General features: G+C 42.6%; 1 long non-coding RNA gene across 1 annotated transcript in view; it reads left to right on the forward strand.

Moving 5' to 3' along the window:
* The first annotated feature begins 1,971 nt into the window (after positions 1-1,971).
* Positions 1,972-21,918, forward strand: part of LOC117539372 — a 41,495-nt gene continuing 21,548 nt past the window's right edge. Inside the window, exon 1 of the long non-coding RNA XR_004567992.1 lies at positions 1,972-2,055. This is a non-coding gene — a long non-coding RNA (uncharacterized LOC117539372). The remainder of the gene's footprint in view (positions 2,056-21,918) is intronic.

Below are 21,918 nucleotides of genomic sequence, written 5' to 3' on the forward strand. Positions count from 1 at the left end.
AAACTTTCTCAGAGTTCAAGTTCACTTTGCACTTCCTCCTTGGCTTCATCAACATAACAAGCCATGTTGTATTTGCAGCTTTCCTTCCCTTGGGGTCTAAGACAGGGCGTACCATTTCACCACGTTTGTAAGGCTTCATTTGAATGTACTATATATTTGTTTTGTCTATGGAAAGGAACATAACAGACCACTAGAAGGTTGATAGATACTGTTTGACATCATTGGCTACCAGCTGATTACCTGATGGAAAATATTTTGGGTTGACCTGCCCATATTTAACCATTCGTACTATAAGTTTTGAAATGATTACACTAGAGGGGCTTAACAACCTGTTTAAGTTTGTTAATTTATCTTCGACGTTAGTGCTTGTCATGAAATGTCATTCAGCTTTAGTGGGTTATATCATATAGTATTGCCCGTTATCAGAGCCTTTGATCGTGTTTAAAGAAAGAAAACTCTTGAAATCAGTTTTTGCTTGTCAAAAAATGTCTGAAAAGATAAAACGTATGTTTTTGTCAATCTAGGTCAACATTAAGGGATACACATTGCAGATTTAAACAAACTGTAAGAACTTTACAGAGCTAAGATTGAGTCTGTTGAGTTGTAAAAACCTTCAGGTACCTCTGATAAGTTCTCAGGTGCGTCAACGTGTTTACAGTGAAGTCGCTACTTGTGACAAGAATCGTAATTTGTTGAGAGATATCAAAACTTCTGCTTCTTCTTTCTGGACGTAGGCTCGTGCTCAGGGGCTTAACATTCAGGTTTGGGCTCCGGGTACGACTGCAGAGAGGTGAGATGAGGGATACAAATTCAATTTAGGTGTTTCTGCCGATCAATGACGGCAATCCAACCTTGATCTCAGGTTATGAATACCTGAGCGGATGTTTCATGTAACGCATACAGATGACACAAGCACTAGAACTCTGGAAAAAGAAAGTCCACCTATTGGTATTTATTAAGACTGGTGGTCACAGGACTTTAGGGGAACAATGGGACTTTTGACCCCTATTCTGAAAGGCCAAAACCACAAAGGGGTACCAGAACATTATCAATAAATATCTCTATCATTCATTCAGGTCATCTGTCAGTTGGTCACCAAGATATTTGAACCCACGGCTTACTCATTTTGTAAAAAAAAAATTCCATGGAAGTGAAAATATGTTTTAATGTTATTTATAGATAGCCAAACCTATTTGAATTTGGGATTTAGATCTCCAAGACAAACTACTTTAGGTGTTAATTTATATTTGACCCATTTCATCTTTTAAAACTAGCATCACTGTGAAACGGACAGATTGGACATTTTACATTTGATTACAAATGAATTATCATTTTCAGGTCATGATCTCACTCCAGAATGGACATGAGAGCCATTTTGGACCAGAACTCTTCATTTGTGTTTGTGAACATTTGTTAAATGTGCAGCGCATAATCAGCACACAGCACAGAGCGGAAGATTCCTGCAAACTGGAATCCAAACGGCTTTTACAGCCTTCCCCCCCTGCTGTCACACTGGAGCAGGTAGCTTGCACTCCATTAAACAAACACTGTGGCCCCTCACTTTTATTTGACATTTTATTTGGCTGTGACAAACGAGCAGCAGTTGGATTATAACATAATTTGTCTCCTCTTTATTACCGGCACAAAGGACACCATTCATTAATTATTCTGCCGTTGCCGCTCAACACTAACTGGAAAGGTCCCTCTTTGGACAGATGGCGAGGACAATGTTATTTATATCAATCAGTCCAAAATGTTCAGCAAGGATTACTATTCCTTGGACTGCTTTGATTTATGTCTGTGCACCTCACCCCGTACCCAACCTCGTCGGCTCCTGCAGGGACACTTTAATCGAATGGGAATTGAAAACAAACTCGCGAGGCAGGCAATGTGTTTGGCCATGTTTATTTATACATCTTACTTTTCTTTTTTTTCTTCTTCTAAACTCAAATTGTTTTGTTGTTTCTTTTCAGGGATGGGAGGGAAGACTATGTCACAGAGAAAGCCACAAGACTGCTATTTACCAACCTGTGTCAGGACGTAAACAGTCTGCAGGTAGGATTTTCATGCCAAGCCTATTAAAGCCTGATTTTTAAAGGGCCCTATTATGCTAATTTCCGGGTAACAGATCTACTGTGACATGTCTCCATACTTTGACTTAAAAAAAGGTCTTTATTCTCTCTTTTCACCCTCTGTCTGAAACCAGAGCTCAGTCTGCACTGATTGGTTAGCTGGCCTGCTCTGTTCTGATTGGTCTACTGCTTAGAGATGTCCCTAATAGAAGCGCACGTGTTACGTAGTGATGTCACTATGTCGTGGAAGAAAACAAAGTGCTAAAATGGAGGGAACTTTGGGATTGTAGCGTTTGCAGACCATTTACATGCACACAAACCTAAATAACACACTTCAGAAAAGGGAAAAGCCCTCTTTAAAGATGCCAACTTTTCATATTAAAATGTCAATAATTATGGATATGGCAATATTAATATATAAATATATTTCCCCCAACCCCCAACATTATGCAAAACAACAACAAATAGAAATAGATGACCTGAATCACAGGAAGATATTATACCGAAAGATTACTAAAAGACTGTATAAGCAAATAGAGATGTCAAATTAATGTATTCTTCTTTGTTTTGCGCTCCATGTCAAACATTGAAAATGTAATTGCCTCTGATGGCGTTTACCTGCATTGAGCAGGTTAAGTGTTACCTCAGCGTCGGTCGGTGCTGCGGTTTGTAGCAGTTGGCATAATGAATGCAAAGCTGCATAATGTGCTGGTGGAGCACAAACAGAGAGGCAGGTCTGCCCCTGACACCGCCTCTAACAACTCATCATTGCCTTTCTTCTCTGCATGCTAGCGTCCCACTGCAACGCTCAGTAGCCGGGCACCGTGAGGAAAAAGAGAGAAAAATATATTTTGTAATGAATACCATTTACGACATAATTAGTTTTATGCAAACTAGCGAAGATGAAAGCAAAAATCTTTATAAATTATGAATCATGTTATAACTTATCGGGGGTGCTTATCATGGAGTTAACGCACCTCCCTGTTAATTAAAAATGTTCACACAGAGTGAAAGGAGGGAGAGAGATTGCCGGCAGACTCATCAGGTAGCTCCTTTGTTCCTGCTGCTCACTCTGTCAGATCAGGAGAAACAATAAGAGGGGAAGGGAAACAAACACTGACAGGTGTAGGGACATCATTGGACCGAAATCAGCCTGACAGAAGACCTGATTTCTAGGTAGAAACCACTCTCATTTCCCCCTTCCTGAGTCTACATTCTTCCAAACGTTTGCCCATTAACTAGAGACATCTCTCCGGGGCCCCTGATGGTCCCTGGCTCGGCGCGAGGATGCCCAGGCGCTACAGCAACGCTCATAAAAACTCAATTCATCAAGACGAGCGTAATTTGCTCCGAACGGAAAGAGCCACAAAAGGGGGCGAGCTTGTCAGCGAGACAGGTGGCTGGAGATCTCGCTCTGATACTGAGCGATATGAATAATAGATTCTGCTAAATGTACGCCAGGACCCGGGCTGTAAACACAGCTGCCTCCTTTCCCTTCCAAAAGAACAGCTTGGCTGGATGAGAAGCCCGAGCTCTGCCTCCACCTGAGGACTGGGGGGGGGGGGCGGGGGCGCGATTAACTAATCAAATGCACGGGCTAAATAGGAGGCAAGGAGAGAAAGAGGAGACAGACAAAGGGAGGGGGGAGAGGTGCAAGTCACAAGGTTTACCCTCAGCTAAAGCACGGAGCTACACAAAGGATGTTAAATTAGTGGGAAATTGTTGTCAATCCAAACAGTTAAAGGAGGAGCAGGGCCATTACTGAGCACAATCGCTCCATTTAAACATATACTTTCATATTCAGTGTAAAAGCATCTCCTGTTTTGATACATTAAGTAATAATCAAGCACAAATGTATATCATTTGTGATAGAATGACTCTCTGCGGGTTATGACCCCCTATCGCTTTAGAATGAAACCTTTAACAGAGCAAAGAAAGCAGGAAAAAAGAAAAGGACAGATCCTCTTGCCGGTGACATATACACTGACTAAAATACTAAAAGTACGAGACATGAAATGAAAAATAGATGAAAAGATTAAGACTATTTACTAAATAGCATTCAATATCACCTACATATTATAGGTTCGAGAAAAAGCTAGACTCAACTATTAGCTTTAATTGAGTCTTCGCCCACCAATACCTATAAACATGTCCGTATCCACACTCTTTTCGGACTACACTCATCCCTCAGGCTAAAGTTATTTGTTGCCTTTCTTGCATTTGGTTACATCTTATTAAATCCAAATATTTTAAGCAACTAAGTGGACTCAGCAAACAAAAGAGCTAGCAGGGAAGTCATAATGAAGACTACTTATTAAAGCAACACTATTAAGCTAAAGATTTATGTTTTAATATTCCAAAAGGAAGCTCCACTCATGCTCCATCCTCTCTGGCTAAAGTAATGCGGCTAGTTTATCCAAATGAGACAGCATTTTAAGTCTCTCCATTTACCACTCCACATGATTTAGGAGTGGATATCCTAAATGTGGACACGCTCTTGGCACTTTACAAGGTCATTTTCTGAGACCTGTTCTCTCAACATTTGTGTCCCCCTGTCTTTTTTTGTTACAAAGTCAAAAGCTATAAATAATGCAGAGGCTGTGAATGGTGTTGGTTTTGGCAGAGACTTTGCGAGCTGCAGTTTCTAAAGTCACACGTCGCGAGGAACATCGTAGCGCTTTACTCACCGATGTGTTTACTCATGAATTATCACGTGCGTCTCGCCCGTTGACTCACAATGGACTACGCTACACTGATGTAATATTCCTACACCCACCACCCACTCTCCGACACTTTATCCACGGCTGCTCCTCTGCACATTTGATGACTCCCCTGATGAAATTTAGGAGGATTTTGCCCAGCCGAAGGTAATTAATTCTTCAATTAAAATGTTGTTAAACATTTTTAATGAGTAATTGGCACTGGGGAATCGGATACAAAACTATGTTTAACCAGAGACACACAGACAACACGGATGTTTCAAAGTTCTGCAAATCTGTTCATTGACCCACTTCTTTTCTCCCTGAGTATTGCACAACGCAGACATATAAATAAAAAATCAAATGTGAAGCGTCTCCTGGCACAGAGGATGTGTCCTTCATCTCAGGTGACTTCATTTGGCTGCCGAGCGTTTTTTTCTACTTCCTCTAATTAGGGCACGAGACGGCACACAACAACCTGAGATACAGAGCCTCAGTGAAATGTGACATCACAGCGCAGGAAACACCCTCCACTTAACCTGATTCCACTGCAGTGTGACAGAGGCAAGGGCAGAGGAACGCTTCCTTTATCACCAAAGAACATGAACAGGTTTTATTCAGTGGACAACTTAGTTTAATAAGTTAGTCATAGACAAAAAGATTCTTAACTTACAAATGTATTAACTTTGAACGGATAGTTATAGGCACTTATATTAAGTTTCAACTGTATATTTTCAAAAATGAATACAAGCCTGGACATTTACTGCCAGAATATACCTGATTTTATATTGAGACATACAAAAGTTTAAGCAACAGTTTGTATATAAAGCGCCATTTTAAACTCATTCAACTTGGACTTTACCGTAACAGTGTCAAAAAAAAAGTTTGAACCTTTTTGACTTCAATTTCCCACCTAACTTGTATGTAAGATGCATATTGGATGGCTTCCAAATTATTTTGTAGGTAAACGACATAAAGTACCATTTCGAGTTTAAAGACTTTACACCTTCAGCAGATAAATCTAAAAACAGACTTTTAATGTCAAAGTAAAGCTTATACATGCAAATAAATAATCAATAAGAAAGCACGATTTTCATGGGAGGGTGATTCAAAACTTGGTTTAGTTCGAAAAATGTCATAAGGCAAGTAGCAAAAACCAAAATAGGCCGTGTAAAATGTATTAAAGGACACCACTTTATTCTAGAAATATTTGAGCACTGAGCTTGGTGAGTGAGAAAGACAAACAACATAGTTCACAATAAATCATTTTCTTCAATTTCTCATTTTACAACCTCCCCGTCAGTTTGCTCCCAATATTCCACGGTTTAAAGACCATCTGTAGCGTATTTTATTATCAGTCATTCCCCAAAATGTCATTAATAAATGATAAAACATAAAATAATGACTCCCTATGTGAATATACGGCATCTTCTCACCAACTAATATGTTACAGGTTGACATGATTTGGCACATTGTGTTAAATTAGACTCAAATTGTCTCTTTAATCAACAAATCTGTAGCCCTCTTCGGCTCGCTGTGTCTGCTTCCCATCATGTGCAGGAATTCCTCTTCCTCTTCCTCGGGAGGAAGTGGGAGAGCGTGTTGATGCGTACTCACGAGCCGCAACGTTGGCTAATCATGAAGCTAGTTCAGGGAGCCTCAGTTCATTACAGCTCTGCACTCGGTAGGTTCCTGGCATTGTTCTCTCAATTAGAGACTTGTAAATGTGTTGCTTGCTTAATCACCCAAAAACTGGCCCCTAGGACTTCCCCTTAATGCAACCCCATTAAGAGGGGCCATCAAAACAAAAGATCTGCCTCTAATGGCAATAATCCCTCACTTCTGTCAGGCCCGAGCCAAACTTTGTGTCTTAAATGAGCGATGATGGATGAGAACAGGCCTCTGTGTCAAAGAGCTTTATTACTGGTGATGGATTCACGCCGCACACCAAACCTCTAACCGGGGCCCGTCAGATCGGCCCATCCCGAGTGTGTCTCACTTAACCCGATTCTCTGGAAGTCAGATGGCCGCTCGTGGCGCTGAGGGGAAGCGGAGGGAGACATGAGGGCTTCTCCAAACAAGCTCATTAGCACAATTAGCGCTGGTTTCCTGCCGATGGACCCCCTGGTGCTCTGCTGAAGTTTGACTATACTCAGTGGTGACTCGGACTGAGAGACACATGGACAGGAAGGGGATATGTCTGAAAGACGTGATCCTAAATCAGGCGCTGCAACAGAAGATTTGTTGTTAATTGAAACAGTTAGTTTGCGTACATTTGGGTTGATTTGTTGTGATTTGGCTTTGAGGTTTTGCAGTGTAGAACCCTTTCTATTGGACATTACAGCTGAATGCGTCAATCAGTACTGTATGTCGTAGTGTTTAATGTGACTTCTGAAAAGTGACTTTTTCACCTTAGGCGCTTTCACACCGGAGTACTTTTCCCCGTACTTTTTCCATTTAGTTCCGATAGTTCCTGGGATTTAGCATTCACACCAAAAAGAGAACTTAGTTCATGAGAACTTTTACCCCCTTTTTAGTCCCTGCTAGAGGGGTGGTACTTTCCTGGGGAGAAAAAAGTTCCAATTTGGCTGATTGGCTGGGCGAATTGCAAACCACGCCCCGTAAAGCTCGGAAAAGTATTTTGAAGCCGCCATTGTATTTGCTGGCATTAGCATTATTAGCATTAGCATTAGCCCCGCGCACAACGAAGAGAGAATAACTTATGGTAACACAAAAAAAAATATTGAAGCGCTGGAGTAATGAGGAGCAAGGGCGCCGGAAGCGGGGGGCCATTGGCCCCCCCACTTTCAGCCCTGCCTCACATTTTCGCAGCAGCAGATGCCGCGCAATAATTCCCCTCTTCTCTAAAGTCGCATCTAAAAAGAACGCCATCTGATATAGCTGTGTATATTTTGTTATTTTTGATTGTTATATTCAATCTCATTAGCTACAGGCATTTGTGAAGCTTGTAAAGGGAAGAACACAGCTCGCCTCTCACTCGCCACTCTGCTCTTCCACAGCGCCGCTTCCCCTCCCTCCGCTGACATTATGAATGTAAGGCATAGTAATCATAGATAACACCGCAGGGTCCGTTACAGTTTGTTTTCATCTGATTTCAAATAAACAAAGTCTTGGCTTTCAGAATATTAAACTTGTTTCGGCAAATTCAGATGATAAATACAGCTTTGAAGCTTTTAACGGCATAATTACAAGCGGAGAACGGAGTAACTTAACGTCACAGCAAGCATAACAACAGCCGGTGTTTCTCGTGAGTGTTTTCCCCGGGAAACAAACGCAAAAATACACAAACACACACACGTCTTCGGGTCAATGCGACTGATTTCGATGGAGCAGCAGGTCACTTTGCATTAGGTAAAATACAGCAGGCAGACATATCAGGAAGAATATGTACATTGTAATCCAATCAAATAGGACATTGTCACACCATTCAAATGTATCCATGTACATTACAACCAATAACAAAGCTTAGATGTGTTTATTTGTTACGTTGTTTACGTTATGTGTTACGTTGTTCAGTGTGTGTCAGCCGTTAACCTAGATAGATAAACTTGCAAACATGTCAGAAGAACCGGCGCATAAGAAAACAAAATACAGTCAAACTAAACTGAAATTCAACAACTTGAATGTCACATCCCTGACATCCACAACTCCGGAGCCTGGTCCTTCAACCATAGAGCCAGCTCCGGAGCCTGGTCCTTCAACCATAGAACCAGCGCAGCCAGATGAACCCCAGCAGCAGCTCTGCGGCCGCAGAGGCTGTCAAAACCGCCGCCGGCATCGTTGAACCGAAACAGGCTGGTTCCGACTGCATGGAGGTTTGTTGTCGGGACATTGTGACGGCCAATAAAAGCTTATTTGGGCAAAGAGAAGGTACTTCAATGCAGAATGGTACAAAAACAGAGAGTGGTTAATTATTTGCAAAACCACTAAACGAGCCTTCTGTGAAATATGCAGATGTGATGCTGTCAAACGGCTTGTAACTTTCTCCAAATGTGGAGATGACAGCTTTGTAAATACCGAGTTAATAACTGGAACTTTTCACAGAGCTTACTTCAGTCAAACACCAGTCAACCCTCCCGCGAAAATCGGGAGGGTTGACAAGTATGTCACATACACACGCACTTTTTGGCCCCCCCACTTCTGAAATGAATCCGGCGCCGCTGAGAGGAGGTGTCGGCGTTCTGGCGATTTACTCGGAAGGCTAGTCCCCAACTCCGGGGACTTCCGGCCGGGGACTTCGGGTGGCAGTATACGCCGTGAAGTTGTTTGCGGCCTGCCAGTAAACCCAAAGCAGAAGAAGAAGAAGTGACGTTAACGGCTTCATTTGCGTGATCTTCCCTCAGGGACTTATTCCGGTGTGAACGTGATCGGTTCTTAGTTCCATGGGGGTACTAAGTGCTGGGAATTAAGTACGGAAAAGTACTTGGTGTGAAAGCGGCTATTGTCACTTAATCTTTTCAGCCTCTATGTGTATCTCTTTGTAAGTAATGCACTATATTTTCGTTTTCTCGTACCTTTCTGTACAATTCCCTCTTATTTCCTGCTTTTACGGTCAGCGGATGCATTTTTTTCTGCACATTTGAACTCTTGCAGTTCTTCTTAGTGCCTCAAACTATTTGAAGAAATATTGTATTTTGTCCAACCACGGTGATAATTATAATAATTGGAAAGAGATCATGACGTTTTTCTTTTTTCTGCGCTTTTGTGTGTTCTCCATGACCTTTGACCTTCTTCCAATCATATCCATGTAGGAGCTTCTTCTGTTTTTGCTCTCTATATTCTTAGAGTTTCTGTATGAGAGCATCTCTTAGGGGAATACAATCTACTATGTAAATGTTGTCCATCCATGAGAGAGTTTCTAAATAAAGCCGCTGCAGCCATTAGGTGCGGCACCAAGACACATAAACCCTCTAACGTCGTATTCTTCTTAATTATATATGGAAGACATTATATTCCCCAGACAGCCCGGTATATTTAAAGAAACCAGAGTCCTTCAAACACTTCTCCTCACAGGGATCTCATACTTAACAGGAGATCTGCTCTTAAGGGAGCCTCCTTTGGGTACGCAGGCTGGAAGGAGCCAATCACAAGCGACTTCCACGCTACGCTGCGCCAACACCGCCCCTACACTCATTACATATATTTGAAGAAGAACGCTTGCAGATGTAAGTCTGAGCAGAGAAAGAGTTTCCATGTTCAACATTTAAGACAGCGGCAGATACATTTCATTACCAACATCCTGTAAATAAGATAATTGAACGCATCATATTGTTTCTTGTGCTCAAGATGCTACTAGCCAAATGAAGAGCATACAAGCACATAAAGACAAATGGAATAGTCTTCTTTCATTTGCAAAACGCTGCAGTCCAAGCATAAGTTCTGAAGGATTTACACCCACTAGTTTCAGTTTTCAAATCAACGGAAGAGCTCAGCAGTTTAAAACGGATCAAATAAATGAGACTTTCTGTAACAGAAAGTGAAAGTGTAGAGCAGATGCTTTTCCCCCCTTCACCTTCTCATCTGTAGAGAGTTCAAACACGAACTTTGCAGGAAGACAGACACCGCAGGAAAGGTGTCCTCCTTGCAGCAGGAAGTGCCTCCTCAGCTAAGACTGTAATTAAAGGCGTTGCAGAGCGCCACTTTCAGCCGCATTAGCGTTTCCAGTGACAGGTAATAAAGCACATCAGTTAATTGCAAATGAATGCACACACCCCCGTTCCATTAGGCATAAATAATTTGGCCACTTGGGTATGTGCCTCCCAAATTACTTATTCTTTTTGTGTCTCAAATTACCTATTCTTTCTGATGTTGCCTGTAGTTGATTAGCGCGCTGCGTGCGACTAGCCATTGGCTTTTTTCAGATTTTTTTCCATTTTTCATAAGGTGAAGAAGTGGCGCCGTGGACTCGGAGTTGTTGTTGTTTTGTTTGTGCACATGAACAGGGCCAGGCCACTTTGATTACTGGCACACATCATCATTTATGCAGTTATTCCCAACTTTAGCATTTCTTGGGGTGATTCTGCGCGGGCTTCTCTTCTCACACCTTGTGTAGTCTTTGCTCGGGGATGAATATTAAATACTGTCGCAGTGGGCTTATTGCTTTGTTTTCATCTGGTACACACATATAAAGTACACATTTTCACGTTCATGAAAGATTTATTTTCTTGCTTGGTCTAATATACCAACATTTCCAAGACAAAGGGATAGTGTTGTTGCTGGTTGCGTGTGATCTTTGCGATCTCCAAGTGAAAGTGTATTCTTCTCTTCGTCTCATTAGAAGTTGTTTTCTGTCTCAGTGTGAACTGAAAGACCTGTAAATGTGGAGCAGGATGGCTCTCCTCATACATATCATCATGTAAATCCCCTATGACATAATCAATTTTTAATTTCAAACAGCCCTATTTTTGAAATTCATAGGAATTCTTCTAGTGTTTTCTTTTCTTACATGTACAAAAAAATGACTTGATGTTTAATGAGTTTCATTTTCAAAACGGTCCTTTTCTGCAGGCAGCTTCCTGCACATTTCATCTTGCATTAAAGCTAAAGAAAATATAATTTAGATAATTTTATCACTTGATTTCACAATGTGCAAATATCTTAAAGTGACCTGCAGGCATGGCAGGGGAATCTGAAGGCTGCATGTCAGCATTAAGCATGATGATTATTCAGAAATGTTAGTATTAGCTGTCTCTTATAGTTTTATTTTTCATTTTGTGCATCTTAACAGGAAGTTGGATCAGACAGTGCTCTAGTTTTTAAAGAGGGGTCCACATTGGCTTCTTTGCCCTCTGAAAGTTAAAGCCTTAAAGATGTTAATCTCTGTGTAGATTAACATCAATGTTTACTCCTCTTCACAGAAATAGTACGCTGCCTGGCATTAAACTAAACTAAATAGCATCATTTTATTCGAAATGATCAGGAAAAGTGTAATTTTCTAACAACAGGTTCTTGTTTAAAATAAACACATGTAGTTATTAGAGGATATCAAATTAAATGTTCAGGATATTCAGGGGAAAATAGCGCTTTACATATTACATTGCAGAAGAAAAAGGTTAATTGTGCCCTTGCGTCATATGACATGGAAATTAGAGATGTTATCAATTATATTTTGTGTGAAATCTGTCCAATCTGGTCAGTTCGCTACACCTCGTTTTTGTCGGAGCAGGTGTCAAATACTTTGTTTTAACAGTCTTAATCCATTTAAATGTTGAACTCAATTCGCAACAGTCAAAGATTATTTTACGGTGAGCCGAGAATGTTTAAAAAATCTGAAAAACTAATGAAATGTCATCATCGTAAAGCCTTCTCTGCAGATTTGAATTTAATTCCCCCTTAAAAATGCAGCGAGACATTCACCAGTCAAACTCCCAGAAGGAGGTGTGATGGTGACCAGACCCCCCCCCCCACACCCTCGTCCTCTCTCTTGCCCCCCCGCTGAGCGAGCCCGCATGTCGTCCCCAGGTTGCGACAGTCCTAATTAAAATGTCCTTCCTCATTATCATCGATTGCCCCGCGCATTTTTGGAAAACAACTGCAGCGCCGAGCTCTGGCAGCGGCGGGAAACTGCGGCCAAATGAAGACATGTGACACCGGTCTTTAGCCCCGTCAGATGGTCCCGGTCCGACATGAGAGTGAGAAAAAGTGGGGCAGCAGCCGAGCCTCCCCAGTGGACGCTGGACCACAGCTCACACACACACACACACACACACACACACACACACACACACACACACACACACACACACACACACACACACACACACACACACTTATACAGGACCGCAGATGGCCGGTGCCCCATTCCAGGGTTCATCAGCCACAAGAAGAGGAATAACACACACTAGAAAAACAAACTTGCAGCCATTAATGCTATGATTTATTCATTACCAAGTGTGTGTTGTGAAGAAAGTTTCTCATGTATACAATCTGTGACAATATTTTCTAAGAGCTTCAACTTGATGCAGAAGCAATCTGATAAAATACCCTCAATTATTAATGATGTTGAACTGCTCCGTCTAAATAAGAATTTTCTTTTTTAAACTAATTATTCTACACAGTTTAAATGTTCGGATTTAAACCAGGGCTTGTATATTCATATGAAACCAGAAAACGGCTTTTAAACCAAAACAACAATTTAAAAGTAGCTTAATACTCCATAGTTTGATGCTAAAACGATACGAGCAACCCTTTTCAAATGAAAGTCATCCGAACCTTTTTTACATAAAATCGTGCAGCTTTAATGCTTGTGGCCTATAATTGACCTAAAGTCATACTTTTAGTGTGTAAAGACAGGGAAATGGCTCAGCACTGCAACATGTTGCCATCAATCATTCATCAGCCAATGTGGGCACTGAAACACCAATAAATGATTCATGGAAACATATTGCCTTCCATGAACCTTCATTTTACTAATTTTAGACTTTATTTCTAGGACTTAGCATGTCTTATAGGGAGGTGAATAACTCACCTACTGCCCCCTCGAAATGCCACGGTGCGTTTTTCTAATCAGGGTTGACTTGTTGACGGACAGATGGACGTACGAATGGACAGGCGGACAGACACACAGGCATGTCAGAGAGGCACGCTGCCGGCTGGCGAGGCAGGGAGAGGGAGCATCTGCCGACGGGTTTGAGGAGCGGCCATGGCTTCTGTGAATCAGGAGCTCCCCTGAGGCCGGTGGCGGGCCAAGAAGGGACCGCGGCGGTGCCAACGGGTCAGGAGAATCACAAATGGTTCAAAAATATCATCACCTAAAAGGGTCGGGAACATCTAAGCATTCTAACAAGCAGAAACACCTGCGTAGGATGTTTACCCTAAAGCACCTCCTTCGTCAAATACTTTCATTTAAAGACCTATCTCCCCTCAATCATCTTCCTTTGTTACTCTGGAGTAGTTTGAGTTTTGTGGCTAATGCTTCACCTTGATGTTGTTCCTTATATATTTAAAACAAATGGGTTTTAAAACTTTATAAGAACACATTGAAAGCATATTTGCATGCTGCTTTATATAAGGGCTAGTTTACCCAAAACAGAAACAAAAAAGGTATGCAGTAGTCTAATTTATAAAGAGTTATTTTGGTATCTGGCCAGTAACAATTAGGGATACCACTTTTTTTCTTTTGAAGATTTATAGAAACTGTAAAAGGCCAGTAGGCTTTAAGATTTAACACGGTACGTGGGTCATGAGCAAAAAGGCCGGGAAGCATGTAGTCATAGGAACAAAACTACTGTAGGAGAGAGCCACACAACAGTTCCAAAACAGTGAATTGTGTTATTCTTTGGCAATAAAACATATGTATTACTTCCCCCTTCACTCGGGAGAGCTAAATAAAATAAAAAAGTCTTTAAAGGCAACAGTCACAAGTCCGAATTTCTAAAAACTTGATTCCCAGAGCTCTCCGGAGTGCTTCTCCTCCCCCCTGCTGGTTATCTACGGAGAGCCACAGAAACCAGGGTGGGGGGGGTTACCAAACACAGCCGCGGCCCATTTGACCACAGGGGAGGCCTGTCAATGGCCCAGATAGTTCTGGTAATTTCTCAGCGTTGACTCTACTGCTGCTGCTGTGTTTTTACATATTCAGAGAGGGAATCAAATATGGGGGGGACTCCCTTTGTTCTGGTGTGTGTGTGTGTGTGTGTGTGTGTGTGTGTGTGTGTGTGTGTGTGTGTGTGTGGTGTGTGTGTGTGTGTGTGTGTGTGTGTGTGTGTGTGTGTGTGTGTGTGTGTGTGTGTGTGTGTGTGTGTGTGTGTGTGTGTGTGGCCTAGCATTACTATACTTGTGGGGACCTAAATCTGTTTACACAGTCACGTGTGGGGACTCGCCTCCCTTATGGGGACAAATTGGAGGTCCCCATGAGAATCATTAATTTTAGGGTGAAGACTTTGTTAGGTTTAGGGTTAGAGTAAGGGTTAGGGTTAGGCATGTGTTGGTTATGGTTAAGGTTAGGATAAGTCTCCAGGAAATGCATGAAAGTCAATGTAATGTCCCCTGAAGTGATGTATACATGGTATGTCTGTGTGTATGTGGTGTGTGTGTGTGTGTGTGTGTGTGTGTGTGTGTGTGTGTGTGTGTGTGTGTGTGTGTGTGTGTGTGTGTGTGTGTGTGTGTGTGTGTGTGTGTGTGTGTGTGTGTGTGTGTGTGTGTGTGTGTGTGTGTGTGTGTGTGTGTGTGTGTGTGTGTGTGTGTGTGTGTGTGTGTGTGTGTGTGTGTGTGCAGGATCGCAGGGGCCGCGTTCTCCTCCGTGAATACGCCTTGAAGTCGAGAAGGTATATTTGAAATACTGAGGAGTGAGGAAAAGAGAAGTAAACAGGATTAGCGTTATCAGCTACACTTGCAAGGGAATGCACACACAAACATGCACATACTGTATATACTTAAAGGATGCATACACTCACAGACGGATTTGCAAATGAAACATGAATAAGTAAAGCAATAAAGCATTCTCGGGGAAAGCTTGCCTCAGTGAGAGAAATATTACTCTTCTTGGACCATGTTGGCAAATAAGTGTTTTTCTTAATCTAAGTAGTGTAGCATGATTCTGAATGGAATGATAATTGACCTGAATGCTCCTCTTTTGTGAAGGCGATGACAGCGACTCATGGCTCATAACGGCATGAAAGCGCAGGAGGCGAATATGAGGGAGGCGGCGATGCTTCAGTTGCAACCAAACAGGCGATCAGTTCAAATAAAAAAAGCGCACTCGCCACTCGAAACGTCGAGAACATCAGCGTGTGTGCAATTCCCCCCCGCGGCGCGCTGAAGAATGAACATGATTTTCTGAAAACTTGTGTCTGCGTGTTTTCTGAATATCACATATCAGAAAGGCCGTTATTTTTGATAACCCCCCTCCATTACCGTCACCGTCATCTACTTCCTCTGCGCCCCTCCCCCCCACAACACAAGCGGGCGGATGGTGCTAATTTCGAAAACATCATCTCCTCCACGCCGAGTTCAGGAAGTTGATTTATAGACGGTGCTCGCCGAGTTAATTGCAGTGCGCGACACCAATCAGTCTTTGGGGAGATCTTTCTAAGGCGAGCAGGGATTAAATCGACACCCAGCGCAAACAAACAAACAAACAAACATATTCATATCTCCCGTATTTATTTATCAATGTTTTAGATTGCGGCCTGCCTCCGAGATTGCCCCCTTTTTTCCCTTGCACGAGATTCAATAAGTTGACAGAAAACATTGTCAGCACCGGGGTGTCGCTTTATATCCAGGCTGCCAACAAATCTGTCTTTTGGAAAATGGATATGTATGTGTTAAGCACGCCCAAGTGATGCACCCCCACCCCCACACCTCCCAGCAACCCCTCGCTTGTTGGAGTTGCTCCTCCACAAAATGATCATCGTTGTGTTCGGGAGCATTCATCTTGATTATAGAGACAGAAATGCTTTGATAATGATCTGCGGGAGACGGTCGTCAGAAGTTTGTCAAAAAGCACTAAATGTCAAATCCCCGGCGGTGGTATCTAACTATCTGGTTGTGTGACACAGGCTGTCACGCACACACACACACACTCACACACACTCACACGAACCTCCCCACCCGGACTTGGCCAATGAGACGTATGCCTCTTATTGCCTCCCATGCCTCCTCACTGTATTGCACTGAGAGAGATGGAGTGGAGAGCATGCAGCTGCAGACCAACAGCAGCAGTGTGTGTGTGTGTGTGTGTGTGTGTGTGTGTGTGTGTGTGTGTGTGTGTGTGTGTGTGTGTGTGTGTGTGTGTGTGTGTGTGTGTGTGTGTGTGTGTGTGTGGGTGTGTGTGTGTGTGTGTGTGTGTGTGTGTGTGTGTGTGTGTGTGTGTGTGTGTGTGTGTGTGTGTGTGTGTGTGTGTGTGTGTGTGTGTGTGTGTGTGTGTGTGTGTGTGTGTGTGTGTGTGTGTGTGTGTGTGTGTGTGAGGTCGGCTGGCAGTACACGTATGTTCAGGGACACAAAAACACTGCGGGAAAATGGAAACAGGATTCAACGCTATTGTTGCAAAGCTGTCAGGGATTGTTTGTGTACTAAGTGGTTCCGTTTGGTAAATGTGTTTCTGTCAGAATTTAAGAAATGTTTAAAGGGGCTTTAAAAACAATCTATCATTTTGTGATTGATTTTGAGCGCTCGGAATTGTTTCTTTAAATAGTTGGTAGTCAACATAGAAGATGAAGCGGTGTGTTTGTTTTAACTTTGAAGTAAGAAGGCGAGATTGCTGCAACAACTTCTGAGAGGCCAAGGGTTAGGGTTAGGGTGGATACAGGGTTAGGGTTAGGGTTAGGGTGGATACAGTTTAGGGTTATAAAACTAGTTCTTTAGTGCAGTTTTTTACTTAAAATGCATATGGTGGCCTTCTATGTGTGAGTGAGTGACTGCACTGTATATGCATGAGCACTGGAGTGTGTATTTGCAGCTCTAAATGAACTGTCAGCTTTCAATACGATTACACTATGTGACCTGACACAATAAACAGGATTTAGCTCATTATTCAGCAACACAGGCTTTCATTTTTTGACAAGTGAGATCACAAGAACGCTGAGAAAAGAGACACATTTCCCCCGTCAAATACTGATTGAAGTTCATTTTAAAGAATACACATTCACATATTCATATAAAATAACAGTACGTACCATTTATTTAACTGTACAGTCTACAATCTTTTCATTGCACAGTATATTTTACCATCGAACGTATACATAGTTAACTTTTTCCTGCTTTTTACTTGCACCTTTGTAGCACTTTTTTTGCGTCTTTAAGTGTAGTTTATTGGATGTAGCATTGTAGGAGGAGCCTTGGACTTAAGCCAACAACCTTAGTGTAGCTTTTGTCCATATAGCACTAAAACCTTTGAATCTTGACTGTACTTTGTAGCAGATTTCAGATAGTTTACCAGTTGTTTACAATAGCTGATTTTGATGTCCGTCAGTTTCTGACAAACAATACGTCAGCTGAGTTTCCCACCGCCCCTCGTGGCGGTTTTGTTTCCGTATATGGCCAGAGTGACAGTCTCCTGGCATCCCAGAGAGCCGCCAAACATCTTGAGCGGTACAAACGTGGACCGACCCTCCCTTTGGCTGACGTCCAAACTCCGTCTTGCGTCTTCTGGGAGAACAAGAGGAGAAATGGAACAACTGGTTTTAATGAAACAATTACAAGACACTAATTATTATGTTAATGTTTTGCTACTATCATCAGCCACCGCTAACAGCCTCCTGCACCTAGAGGTTCACAGCCTGCCATGTGTGTGTGTTTATGTGTGTGTGTGTGTGTTTTCTTTTCAGCTAGGTGGTACGATGGACGTTTTGTGTGTGCGGCAGAGATGTGTTGAAATGTAAAAAGGGGCCACAAAGCGCCGGCTGTTGTCATTGAATGTCAGGTACATTAATTCCCATAATGCTCAGCGCAAATAAATTAGCAGCAGGGTTGCCAGTGATTCAAAGCCATCAGTTTTAGGTATGTGTGTGTGTGGGAGGAAGGGAGATGAAAGGGGGGGGGCGGCTCAGGAGACAGGCCTGGAGGCGAGAACACACACATGAAGAACACAACACACACACAGGCAAACAAACACATGCATCACGCAGACGCATGGATACACACATGTAAACACATGCATCACAGGGCCGCTCTGCCTCCACAAACACACACACACACTCATGATAAGCAGCATTGCATTGTGGAGGGCATTGTTAATGCAGCAGCAGTTGTACATGTGTTGTGCATTAAAGGATAATTCCACCTTCCTGCGGCTTGTGGAAGCACCAGGTACAACGTTCTGTCAATACAAACAAAAACAGACGCTACTAAAGATAAATGACTGTCACTAAATGAGATTTTTGTAGGTAGTGACAAGAAAAAGTGCATTTTCCTTTTCTATGACGATCATAGGGACATAATGTGACACTTTCACATATTGCTACGTACAGAAGAGTATGTTAAGGCTTTTATTTGCTATTATTATATTTGTTTATCTGGTTGCAAACGTTTTGATCTGAACTAATGAGACCATGACTATGATCCAGCATATATCCTGTAAGACTTAATCTTCATGAGTACTCAAAGTCAATAGTCGTAATTAAGTGGTGATAAAAACGGAGTATATATTTTCTGTTTAGTAATAAAGTAGTCGAGTAAAAACCATTACTCGACTGGGGGGTATGCCACGTATTCAGCTATACATTCCCATAACTTTCACAATTCTGTTTACCTCTTGTTGTTGTGGCGGAAATCTACCCGGAAAATTATCTTTCAACCCGAGCATATTATACATAAGCTACCTGCCGAGCTAGTATGACATTTTGTTTTAAAATTCTGGGTGATTTGACCCCTCAAGTTGAGACTCTTTTGCTTCTAAATTGGTATGGTGTTTGTTGCAGAGGCTGCCAGGTTTTTTACTCACTTGCTAGTATGTGATGGTGTTGTGTGTTTCTTTCCATTATGGTAGTTTGTTTTTCATGTTTCTTTCTCTCAGTGGGAGTACCTGGCTGAATGATGGCTCCATGAAAGCAGTAACAATGTCCCAGACTGTCTGCCATAAGTCAGTGAAAGAGGTGATTCATGAACAGTGGGCACTAGGTCTTGGCTCGGCATCTTTGATTGAAACCTGTTTAGCAACAACTGCTAATTTCATTACATGGTGTCAGCACACACTGCGCGGCTCCTAAAGGGCCCGCTTTGAACTCTCAGGCCCCGAACAATGACACGGGGCAGTCAGGGGGCCTGATGTGAGTGTGACGGGTCGGCGGTGGGAGGAAAAACAAAAACCTCCCGAAGAAAAAAAAAAACCCACGGAGGTTTTTCATAATGCTGAAGTCTGTCAAATATTTTGATATGTCCCACACACCATGGTGCAGCTCCTCCTGGGCGTTTTGCCTTTCAGAAGGGAAACAATTGACTTTCTTCACGATCAAGTCGTTGCCCTCCCCGCCTTCAGGCAAAACCTTTCATGAGGAGCCATGACTTTCGTTGCAGCTGTTCCTCTGGGGTTCTTCCCATGGACACCGGGGATAAAAACTCTTTGAGGAAGCCACTTCAGTTGAGCGGCCTTGCAGGTTTCTCTTCTTTCTCTTTTTTTTTCGCTCATCCAAAACTTGGCTCACTTTTTGACTGGGTTTGATCTTTTCTTCTCTGTCAGTGATGATGGTTAACTTGTGCAATAACTAGTTCAGCCATTTAAAATCTGGCTGCACTGCAAAAAATGAAGCTCTTTGGTCACTCATTCACCATTTTAACCAGGTTTTCTTAAACCCAGATTAGAAAATGAATAGATATTTTCAGTGCCTATAAAGCTTTTTATATATATAATTAATACTGGAAATTAATGACTTGGTTGGATGGATATTTTTTGCAGTGGGTGAAACTTTTTACAGCATGTGAACCTCTTTTCTAGCAGAGAAAGACTTCCATAACATGCACCATGAAGGTAACTTTGTAAAGTTCACTGCGGATAGAGAAGGCATATGAATATTCATGAAAAATTACCCGAGCTCACTGTGCCTGATAGCGGGCCCTTTTTCTGCCGTGGTATTAGGCCTGTAAAAGAGATGAAAGGCTTGCGAACCATCCCCACTTCCTTGGCCTTATACTGGGACACAATGGCCAACCAGCCGCTCAATTAGTCTGCCATCTTAGACTGACTGTTTGACAGGTCTAGCTAATTGTTAATCCCGCCATAACTGTTGCTCGGAGTAATTAATCATGTAACAAAAGGGCTCTCAGTGAGACAACCTCACCAGTGCGGATGTGTGTCAAACCAAGGAGCCGAGAGGAGAAACGCTGCTGTAAAGGTTGTCCAATTTACAGCTGAGGTTCATCAACAAATATTTAATCTTCATTTGCAGCACCTTTGCGAACGTCACTTGTTTTTCCCCCCGGGCATAAACAAGTGCGTGAGATCTCCTGGCTTATGTAAATGCGTCTCCGTGTGAGCCCCACCGGAGCGGGTTCCAGGGGTCAAGCACCATTCATCATGAGATGGAGTGTCATTTTCTCCACTTCATACGCAGGCAGCTGCTTAAGAGGACGAAGAGAAAAGAAGGTATTCTTTGAGGGGGAAAGAAAAGACAGAGCCAAGCACAATCCCGGCTTCAGAGGGGAGATGGCGGGGAGGTGGAGGCTGAATAGGAACACAAGGTGCCACTGTGTCAGGATTCAAATGTGAGCACAACCGGTGATGTCATTCACCTCCCCAACCCCACCTCGAGTCATGAGACAAACCGCATTCCTGGAAACGGAAATGGACACAAAGGGCCACCGTGTTTTGCAGTTTTGCAATACTGACTCATGTCGTTGTGACCCAGAAGTGTTCTTTTTTTCCCTCGGTGTGTCCAAACGATGATTAATATCTGTTTTCTATCTCTGTGCCTGATAGTCGCAGCGGCAAACAAGAGCACCTCTTGTTCGGATGAAAAAGGAATTCTAGGCTCCCAGGCTATGGGTTCTCATAAAGGCCAAATTGGATAATTTGAGGGAAAATGGACAGAGGTCATATCTCATCTCCATCTTTTTTTCTTCTTTGATTTAATGACGGTCACGCAAGGCAGTTGTTGTCTATTGAGAGCTTGTAGACCTTTTTGGGCTGCCAAGAATTTTGTTACGTGTTTTTGCTACTTCACAATAAAAGATGAAACTACTGCAACAAAAGAAGAATGAGAAGTCAAGCGTCATAATCACCCCTTGAAATTCTTCCAAAATGTCAAACATTGTACCAAACATCATTGTCCCTCTGCGAGTAATAATCAGCAATGCAACACAAGCAGTCCCACATGACCAGAGCTGTGTAATTGTTACGCCAAAAAGAAGAAAAACCTGATGATTCGAGGAACAAAACAAAAAGTCTCCTGAGAGCCACTGGCTGTCCCGCCAGTCGACCCACCTCCACCACCACTGCGCAGGACCAAAGTACAATGCAACACAAAAACCTGCAGACAATAAACAGAAACAGTAGGAACCCTTCCCTAATTTGACTTGCTCCACAGGTGGTCACCAGCTGCTTGCAAACAGGTTACTGTGGGCCCCAACGGAGGAGAGGGGATTTTCATTTTAAGTGGAACAATAGGCAACCGTTCAGGTCCCAAAACCATGGGGTCGTTTCTTTCTTTTATTTTTTTTTTATTTGGCAGTGCCCGGAGGTAGGTTGCAGCTCC

The sequence above is a fragment of the Gymnodraco acuticeps genome, unplaced genomic scaffold, assembly GCF_902827175.1.
Source record: "Gymnodraco acuticeps unplaced genomic scaffold, fGymAcu1.1, whole genome shotgun sequence".
Lineage (NCBI taxonomy): Eukaryota > Metazoa > Chordata > Actinopteri > Perciformes > Bathydraconidae > Gymnodraco > Gymnodraco acuticeps.